Here is an 11,423-nt window from a genome sequence, read left to right on the forward strand (position 1 = left end):
CTGATTTATTGAGGCACAGTAGAAATTACAAGATAAAGTATAATATGTTTGAGTACACAGCGTGTGTGCGAGGAAAAGTAAGTATTTCGTTAAGAACTCGTCTTGGTTTGACAGGGAGGTCAAAACTGACTTCAAAAACACTTGAAGTTCAAATAAGGATGGATGGGACTCTTTGAATCTGGTGTAAGAGTAAACTGAAATGTGTGGCGAATCAGTTTTATAACCGATAACGCACGGGGATTGGTGTCGTCCAGGACTTGAAATGGACCGGAACACCGTTCCAGTTCATAAAATCCCCAAAATTTTTACTCCATCTTGTGGACATATTAATTTGACGGTCTGAGCTAGATATGCCATACAATACTAACAGACTTATTTTTTATAAAATGGACGTACAGTTCGATAACAATGTTAATATTTTTGTAAAATTATCGAGCGCTCCGGTTCATAAAATTTTCCATTTCGAGTGCTGGTGTTCGAAGGGGATGTTAGTATACACAAGATTTAAAAATGTTATAGCCCAATTACGCATATGTGGATTTACTGCTGGCAATATGTATTATCGCGACCTTAAAAAGTTAAACGCAAATGTTAACACTTATTGTCATGCAAGTTGCAATACTGCATGCATGGATCAAAGAAGTTTGGCGGTTTCTAAATCGAGTTTTCATCCATTGGATTCCGGCCAATTTGCTTTGCCAAATAATCGACATGTACAATACTAATCTTTATCTTAAAAATTATCAACATCTATTGCGTCCAAGGTGTTATTACAATATCTGTTAGTATTGGCGACATCAGCAATGCAAGTTCAAGTCTTGCTCGGTACAAATCGCCGTTGAGACCTGTTAAAACCTCCAATGTATCAAATTTATCAAAGCGGTTAATTTATAATAATTTGGCAATGGTGTAGTTATGGCATCGGAGCTATTTTCAACACTCGATGATGATGACCCCCGCCCTCCATTATTTAAATAAATCGAATTATTCAGAGACTTACAAAAAAAAACATTCAACCTTCATTTTTGTGCTTGGTAAAATTAAAATTTTGTCACAGAGGTTTTAACAGCTCAATGATAATCTTAATATATTAAGTACAGTATAACCTCGTTTTTACGTGCCCGGAATTCACGTTTTCCTGGCAGTTGCGTGTAATTTTTTCAGTCCCGATGTATTTCAGTACATTTAATACCCGCATTTACGTTTTTCTTTCCCGTGATTTACGTCGGAAATATTCAAAATATGCGAGTTACGCGCGCTTGACAATGATTGGGTCGTGACATTCGAACGGCGTAAGGTGTTTGGAGATTGTTGACAGTCATTTAACACCAGCAGACTTGTCTGATGAAGAAGAGGTTGATATTCCAACAAAAGAAGAAGCAATGAGGTTCATCGAGGGTTTAAAAACCTACTTCACAAGCTTTGCTGATATTCAAGATGACATTTTTAAATGTTTATATAGTCTTGAAAGAGAATTACAAAACAAAAACGCAAGAAACTAATATACATATTTTTTTTGATAAAAAATATATTTTTTTTTAATAAAAACTTAAATTGAATGTTGTTTTTTAATAAAACGTTATTTTTTTAGAAACATAAAATTTAAATGTTCTTATTTTCAATACCCCCCTTTTACATTTTCCCTCCAATTAGGTTTTTTTTAGTCCCTTAAAAAACGTAAAATAGGGGCTATACTGTATATAATATAAGTATATTTCTGTATTCCAAATTGTGTATATTCAATAACAAATGTCGCATTCTTAAATTTTAAGTACTATTCATTGATTAGAAAATAGTTTAATTTAAAACCAATGTAATAAAATTTATTATAACAGGAAGTTAGATTATTCTGTTTTTGTACATCTTGAGAATGATAGTATTAATTATTGATGTACAGAACTACAAACTTATCTAAAGAATGGATGGGGAGCCACTGTCGAAAACTACCCAATCAAGACTCGTAACTGGACAGAATCTCACATTTGAATAGATTGAAAATAAATAGACGTTAGGTACTTATATTTGCTTTAAAAAAAAATATTTAATATTATTATTTATATTTCAATGATTATAATATTATGATTTAATAGTTGGTGAGAATGTAAATATGCAGACGTAAACAATGATTTAATCGTGCATATGTTTAAGTTCCAACGAAAAAAGAGTTTTTTATTTTATATAAAGCCTTAGGCATGGTAATTCTCAATCCGCGATAAAGAATACATTATGTTAAAAGTAAAATGAATTCAAACTATTAAGTAGTAAATAGAAACTGATTAAAATACCTCGTCTACGACAGTGCGGCGTCCAATTGTCCGGAGGCCAGTCGTCCCATTCCCTCCATATGGTAACCCGTAGTTCCATTTTTGACCGTTCTTTAGATAAGTGTGTAGAACTGTACATACACCTATTATTAAAAATTCATACAACTATAACACTACAAAAGAAATACGTCATATTTTTAAAAGTAGGTAGTTGACAAAAAATAATTGATTATGTTTATATTTTTGAAATAGCATTTTCAATAATATATATTTTGGAACCCAAAGAAGGTAGACAAATTGAGACCCATCTAAGATGTTGAATCTTCGTACACTGGAACATTCTGTAATTTGTCCATATAATGGCTCACGATGGCCGAGCGGCTTATAATGTCGCAGGTTCGAATCCTGGGTCTGGCAAATACACGTGTTGTTTTTCAATTTTTTTTGGAGTTAGAATATGGACCTAATAGGTTGGGCAACTGGCTAAAATCCGTTTCTCGTAAAAACAAACCTCCAACCTGTTTTAAATTTTTTAAAACTAACCAAAACTATCTGCAATTTGTAGTCTTAGTTCAATGAAAACAAATACGTACGACATCTGAGTTTAGTGTGCACTATGTATGTCGGATCTTAACAGCCTACCTCCACCTTTCGCCACTGGATGTACAGAATGGTGAGTGTTCAACTTGGAAAGCCTTCATTCATTAGGGAATTGATTACAGCTGGTGATGAACATAGATGAATAATTAAAAAATGACCTATTTGATCTTTTCGAAATGCTACGAGTATGTCGATTTTTCCATTTTTTTAAATTTAAAGAAGTGAGCGGATTTTGTTAAAAAAATATCTAAATATTAATAAGACACACTTAATATAAGATGCCGAGAATTAATTGTCCAACTAAAGAAACGAGTTAGGACTAGGAGTAGTTTTTACATGTATCCATATACGAAATATGATTCAAACATATAACTATTTTCAGGCTTGCACACAAGGGGGGGGGGGGGGTTCGAGTCCGGACCCTCCCCCACAGAAACGGAAAAATTACAAATTTATTAGATTATATTATTATAATATCTGTTCTTGTTATTATTCTCATGAGGAGCCTTCGCAAGGGGGCGAAGGGCGAGTGACCGGCGCCATAAAACTGGCCTTCTGGCTAAGGGAAGGAAATCCCCGACAGAAAAACCCGGTCGAGCCGACCCTCAGGGCCCTCGTGGCTCGGGCCTCGGGAGCGCTGGGCTAATCACCTTGCCTCCTTAAACGAAACAGATTAACACAACACCTACACAGCAGCCTCGGACGACAACTGGCTCTGTAAAACGACGACCTTGCATGGAAATAGACAATGAAACAGGTAGAGTAATCCTCTCTAACAACTCGAGTATGCGCATCGGGACATATAATGTTCGCACCCTGCGTACCCCCGGAAAGGACCTGCACGCCACACGCATCATGCACACCTACGGTGTGGACATCCTAGGGCTGAGCGAAGTGCGCTGGAAAGGAGCCGGGAGAAAGTTGATTGAGGGTTACTCTATTGTCTACTCAGGTCAGGAGCAATATCATCGCCAGGGAGTGGCAGTATTGATGTCAAAGAGAGCGGCCCGTTGCCTCGTGAAATGGGAACCAATCTCGGAGAGACTGATACGTGCCTCCTTCAAGACGCCAGATAGCTCCTTGACCGTCTTTGGGTGCTACGCCCCCACTGAGGATGCTGACGCGCAGATAAAGGATGCCTTCTACGATTCTCTCCACGCGGCAGTCTCCGCCATCCCCCGAAGAGACCGCGTGATTGTAATGGGGTATTATAATGCGAGAGTAGGAGCAGACCCGGTGCTTGGCCATACGGTGATAGGACGACACGGCCTCGGTGACCTCAACGATAATGATGAGAGGCTCGTAGAGTTTGCCACTCTGAACGAGCTCGCCATCGGAGGCACTGTTTTTCCCCACAAAGATATTCACAACTATACGTGGACGTCTCCTGATGGACGCACTAGGACGCAGATTGACCACTTCTTGTACAGCTTGAAGCACCGAAAGGAACTTCTCGACGTGCGTATTTACAGAGGCGCCGATATCCATAGCGATCATGAGTTACTCATTGGAAACATCCGAGTAAAACTCAGTCGCCAGGCGAGTCCTCCAAAACGCGAACAAATTGACATTGAGAAGCTCCGACGCCGCAGAATTCGGATCGACTTCGAAACTGCTGTACGAGATAGTGTAGATCGTATCTACGAGCGGCACACATCTGAATCCGACCTCATTGAGGCGGACTGGAGCCTCATAAAGAGTGCGATTGTGTCGTCGGCCCGTACCGTCCTTGGTACCAGAGGGAGTGAGCAGCCAAAGTGGATGTCTGACGAAACGTGGGCTGAAATTGGAAAACGAGTCAGGCTGAAAGCCCTGAGAGACGAGGAGACAGACCCCGACCGAACCGAGGACCGCCGGACTGACTACCAAACCCAAGACAGGGTAGTCAAACGATCCGTGCGGTTGGACAAGCGCAATTTTATGAACCGGCAAATTGAAACGGCAGAGGCGGCAGCAAGCAGAAATGACGTCATCAGGAAACTCTTCCGAATCACCCGTGAAGTCTGCGGCAGGCGACCACAGACTCCCGGAGTCATTCGTGGTCCCAGTGGAGCAATAGAGTCTAACGCAGAATGTGTCAAGAATATTTGGAAGAATCATTTCTGCCGAGTGCTGAACCGCCCACCCCCTTTGGATCCCTTTGACATATCTGCGGAAGCTTTACTTTTGGACATTCCCCGAGCGACCGACATTCCCGATTGCCCGCCCACGCACACCGAGATAAAATCGGCTGTGAAAAGGCTCAAGAACGGAAAGGCACCGGGGGGAGAAAAGATTCTTCCTGAATTCCTCAAGTACAGCCTGAGCGCAATCCTGCACCCTATGTTTCATTTGATGACAAAGGTGTGGGAAGAAGAGCGCTGTCCAAGGGACTGGGTGAACGGTGAAATCATCACACTTCACAAAAAAGGTGACCCTCTAAGCTGCGACAATTACCGAGGCATTACGCTACTCAGTGTTCCGGGAAAGATTTTGGCAAACATCCTCTTGATGAGAATAAGGGACCCAATTATGCACGTCCTCGGGAAAAACCAAGCCGGGTTTCTACCTGATCGAGCGTGTGCAGACCAAATCCACAACCTTCGATGTCTTCTCCAGCGGAGCTATGAGCTGAACAGTCCGATGGCCTGCTGCTTTGTGGATTATGAGAAGGCTTTCGACAGTCCGCACCACCCCTCCCTCTGGACGATACTGGGAGCATACGGGATCCCTCCCAAGATCATTGCCATAATCAAAAGCCTGCACGAGAATAGCGAATGCTGTGTCAAAATTGGAGACACTGTCACGGAATGGTTCGGGGTCACGACCGGAGTCAGACAGGGTTGTGTCCTTGCACCGTTTCTCTTCATCATTCTCTTTGACTTCATACTATGGAAGTCAATACCACCCGACCGAGGCATACCTGTTACCCCCACGGTGAAGCTATGCGACCTAGAATACGCCGATGACGATGTCCTATTAGACAACTCAATCGAGGGCATTCAAGAGACAATCGACAGGTTGCATAACAACTCCTCTCGCGTTGGTTTGAAAATGAACGCGAAGAAAACCAATGTCTTGTGTAATAGCACCTGTCCTGATCCAGATTTCCCTCTGATTAGCGACGGACAAAACATCGAGAGCGTCGACAGCTTCAAGTACCTGGGGGTACACATCACGGGAGATGGCATTTTGCAGAAAGAGCTCGCTATCCGAATGGGAATGGCTGGAGCAACATTCAACTCGATGCGTAATGTCTGGGACTCACGATTGTACTCGGTCAAAACCAAATGCCGCCTATTCGACGCTTGCATTCTGACGGTGCTGCTTTACGGTAGCGAATCATGGCACCTTAAGAAGGCTTAGAGCAACCGTATACTGAGCTTCGAAAACAGATGTTTGCGACGAATACTGGGTGTGCGGTGGTATGACTTTAGGAGCAACGAGGAGATAAGAGAACGCACCAAGCAGCCTCTCACCACGCTGAAAGTGAAGAGGCGACGTTGGACCTGGCTCGGCCACGTGCTGCGGATGCCAGAAGAGAACTTCAACCTGGATTGCCTGTTCTTCAAGCCGACCAGATTCCGGCGTCCTGGAAGGCCACTAAATACAATCTACAGAGTGTATACGGCGGAGCTACGGGATGCTGGTTTGACCTGGAACGAAGCAAGAAGACTGGCGAGCGACAGGGATTCTTGGAGGCGCCGCGTGGTGTCCATATGCTCCAGTTAAGGGGCGGATATGGCAAAAGAAAGAAAGAAGCCTTCGTAAGATGCCATGATTCGCTACCGTAAAGAATGCAAGCGTCGAAAAGGCGAGGTAATAGGCTCCTAATAGGTACCTATATAGTATTAGATACAGTGGCGGCTCGTGGATAAGATATCTGGGGGTGCTGTGGTTGATTAAAAATAAAATAAATCTTTATTTGGAATATATTTTACTATTAACTAATAAGTAATTAAAATAAAGAACTTTGCATAAATTGCTTGCAGAAATAAATTTTAACAATGTTAATAAATCATTAAAGCTATATTTCTTTCCTCCGCACGCGCGCGGGCTCACGTACGAACGCAGATACGGCGATACACTGTCGGGTCTGCAGTACCGATCAAGCACCCAGCTACGTTCCCCGCACCCCTTCCTGCGCCAATTCGAGCATATTCCACCGCTCTAAATGGAAAAGTTTACGAACCGGAGCGCTCGACAGTTTTCTGAAGAACAATACATAGTTATCATAGTTAGAAGACATAGTTATCAAATTTTATGTGTACCTATTTCATAAAAATAAGTGTGTTAGATTTTCTATTATATGGTCTATCTAGCTCAGACGGACAAATTATTATTTTACCGATTTCACGAATAGGAACGGCGCTCCGGTGCGCTCCGGTTCATTTCGAACCCTGGCATATTCGTTTGAAAACGGTACTGCAGTACCGTGGTGTATGATAATTGTTGGATATATCGGTGCGCGGGCGAGCTTAATTCACGCTTAAATAATATTGATATTTTCATATATTACACTTTTCTCAATTTGCTTGGGGGTGCTGCAGTTCCGCAGTGCACATGGACGAGCCGCCATTGATTACATACCTACCTATCTAAACGCATCCCTTGCGTGGTGGCCGAAAAAAAAATAAACAAATGAAACACGTGTCTAAAGAAGATTCTTAATTCAAATATTATAAAATTATACTGACCTTTTGTTGTTTTCGTAAAACGTCAAATAACACTCGCCCTGTATTCTGTGATAAATTTTATTTTTGGTCTCTTATTCGGACCCAGGTTCTTTCATTGAAGCCATGAACCACCGAAATCGGAAGGGCACACATGCTTACCTAGAGTTTCTGTTTTTTCATTTAAAGTTGAACTATGACATTGAATACTAGGTATGATTTTTAAAGTGAAAGTGATATTATGTTACATCTCTTTTACGCATGCTAATATGATAAAAAGTTATTCTTTCTCTTTCTGTCACATTCGAATTTGATTACCGAAGTTTAAACATTTACTATGCGTATTAGCTGACGTGCTTCGTCGTTTACAATTTATAACATAAATTTAAAAAATATATGTATTTATAATATTAAATATATTTTATAATGTACACAGATTTTTTAACAACTATATTATATATACTTTTATTTATTTGTCGCATATTTAAAATGTTCTTGCTATATTAAAATCTTTTTTTTAGCCGGCCAAATAAATCCGTATTTTTGGCCATAGACTAATATAAAAATCTCTCTGCTGTCAAATATTATGTTTGCAAATTGCAAGGTACCTAAAACAATTGTGTTTTATATCAGGAATAAGAAACACTATCTGTAAGTACAATATTATGTTATTTATTACTATCGTAGTTTTCTGTGTGTTTTGCATATATTATTCAAGTGTTTATTTATTGTTTTCTTAGTCTATACATACTTTCAATGTTTCATAATTCCGACGTAATGCAATCCTTTTTTTGAGGTTAGTTACATCCATTCCAGAATTATATAAAACCTGTGATTTCATATATATTTGTTTGATATAATCTAAGGCGTTCTAGTTGTTATTAAACATGTTACCTACCTGATTACTTTATTTTAGTTAATCAATCTTTTTTGATGCTTTGTATTATCACTAATCCGTTTTAATTACCACTCTTCAAACAGTCGCCAACTATAAAAGATTAAAAATCACACTATTAACAGTTCCTATGTTATGTTTTTTGCAGATGGAGAAAATGTCTACCGAGATCTTTGCTTGTCGACGGTTTCATATGAATAAGATGGAATGAAATAAATCTTTTAATTAATAATGAAATAAATCCGACTTTCGGCGTACGATTCGAACATGGCGTGATTTATGACGTCGACCATAAAGCATATACACCCATTTTATAGATTTAATAGTACAATTACACAAGGTAAATATAAAGTGACTAATGTTTAAAAAATAAAACAATTTTATAAAAACATTTTTGCACTAAATTTATTATCGATAATGATATAAAAGTTGCTATTTTGATTCGTAATATAAAATATAATATAATTATGGATATCAGTTACTTGTATCATTTATTAGGTATGTCATTTGGTAGAGCTCACTCTCCAAGTCTTGTCTTTTTCAGCCTCAATATCACTTTGATATTAGAAAAATTCTCTTTCCAACACCAATGAAAGGTGCATGTATCTATACACACACATTTCAAAGGCTTTAAGTTTTCTAGATGCTGTATATTACTTCTTCTCTTCGGCTATATCCGCATCTTAGTTGCAGCATATTATGGATACAATGCGGCGCCTCCAAGAATCTCTGTCACTCTAGTTTTTTTGCATCGTTCCAGGTCATACTAGCAGCCCGTAACTCTGCCAGATATGCTATATAGATAGTGTTTAGCGGCCATCCAGAACGCCGGAATCCGGTTGGCTTGAAGAACAGGCAAACCAGATTGGGATTCTCTTCAGGCACCCGCAGCACGTGGCCGGGCCAGGTACAAAGTTGCGTATTCACTCTCAGCGTGATGGGAGGCTATTTGGTGCGTTCTTTTATCTCCCGTTACTTCTAAAATTACCGCACACCCAGTATCCGTCGTAAACATCTGTTCTCGAAGCTCAGTATACGGTTGCTCGGAGCCTTTGTAAGGTGCCATGACATAAAAACTAGTAAGATATTCAAAATAACTGCTAGAATGAATACATTGTTGAAAGGAAATGAAAACTGATAATATGATATATCAATTAATTTGTCCATCTGAAGTTGTAGATAACAGTTAATAATTATGTGTTATACCAGTAATTAAATGCTGACTTCAAATGAAAATTGACAATTAAATATTGAAATAATATATTACCAGTTTTGATTTTTTTAAGTACTATACTATATCCATGGTTCATATTACAATGTCATAGTAAAACTTAGAAGAATAAAATATGTCACAAGACGAAATCAATCTTGGGGTTTTAATATAAGTTAAATAAATAGTACACAGCTAATTTGTTATTACTTTGAATACATGCCATGTCTTTACATCAATAAAAAACAGAAAAACAATTTAATAATGTATAAATATTTATATAAGACTTAACAATGGCTGACATCTACTTAGACACGATGAGCTCCATTTAATTTCCTCTTATTTTAAAATTCACCAAGATATATCCTAATAAGTAGGTAAGTATATTACATTTGTACATATAATAAGTAAATCAAGTACTTAACATAAATAATTATACTGTAAAATTAAATTACAATTGAAGCAGTATATATGGACCCCACAGAGTAATTAACAATATAATAATTTATATAATTATATCGGGTATATACTATATTGACACATTTTAATGAAGTCTATTTTTCTTGGTACCTACGTTCAATGATAAATGTTGTTTTATATTGTAACATAAACAATGGTAATATGCATTGATCTTTCTGATTTTTAAACTGTGATATCTATTTTATATATCTTTTGATTTCTATGTGTATAATTGATACATTATTTATTTCAAATACAATACAATACAATTTAAAAACTAACAGTAAATAATATAGAAAGCGTCATGTTGTTCAGTTGGAATTTCTACTAGGAAATTCCATCCAATCCAAATCCAATTTTTACTAGGTGGGTACTTGTAGGTCAGCTATTTTTGGAATAAAATGAATCCCTTAAAAAACATGAAATAAGAATAGAATGATAAATATTTGTGAAAATTTACCAAATCAACATGTTTAACGTGAATATTTTCACACTAAAATGATAAATATTGTTAAGAAAATATACACAAACAGTTCATTCAGAAGTTATGACGTTTAAAAGATCCCGCGAGTTAACTCGTGCGTGGCACTGATCAGTTATGAGGTGATATCAGTTATAATCATTTATGAGGAATGGTTATAAGCCATTGGCACAACCAATTTGGTTTTTGACTTTGAGAACAAAATGTACTTTTTACACGGGACCAAACTCCACGGCTGCAGAGACGAATGCTTATACAAAATATGGCACAGTGGATTTGCCAGCAAGATCTGTAGGTATCATTATTTAGATGTAAGTATACATATTATTTTGAATTTCATAAAATTACACTTGTTCTGGGTGTCTCGCAACAGTAAACTATATTAGTAAATTAGATATATCTTGATGAACTATAAAATAGTGATGTAATAAAAACTTGTTGAAAATATATTAAGTATAATAAAATTTAGAAATTTAGCCTTTCTAGTTCTCTAATATTCATAGATCTACTGGTTCTGGGATCTACTATTTCTGGCAGTAGACAATTCATATAAAAGTGATATATCTGTTTTTCAATCCAAAATGTCTCGTCTTTTTTGATTAATTCTATTTTAACAGGAAAATTATGTCCCGTCCAAACTCCAAATAAACAGACATCTTTCTTAGTAATATGAAGCTGCCCCTGAATCTGGAAGTACCAATCATGATTTTTATCTATTACCATATTCCTGTCTTTATCTACTTTCCAAATTTTTTTTTTTTTCTGTACAATAGCTTCATCTGCACTTATTCCAGCAGCTGAGAAAGGACATTTTATTTCAATAATTGTATCATCATCGCTGATGCCATCTGGCGTTGCACCG

This window comes from Rhyacophila brunnea, unplaced genomic scaffold, assembly GCF_057557595.1.
Source record: "Rhyacophila brunnea isolate RB1 unplaced genomic scaffold, BYU_Rbru_1.0 scaffold_23, whole genome shotgun sequence".
Classification (NCBI taxonomy): domain Eukaryota; kingdom Metazoa; phylum Arthropoda; class Insecta; order Trichoptera; family Rhyacophilidae; genus Rhyacophila; species Rhyacophila brunnea.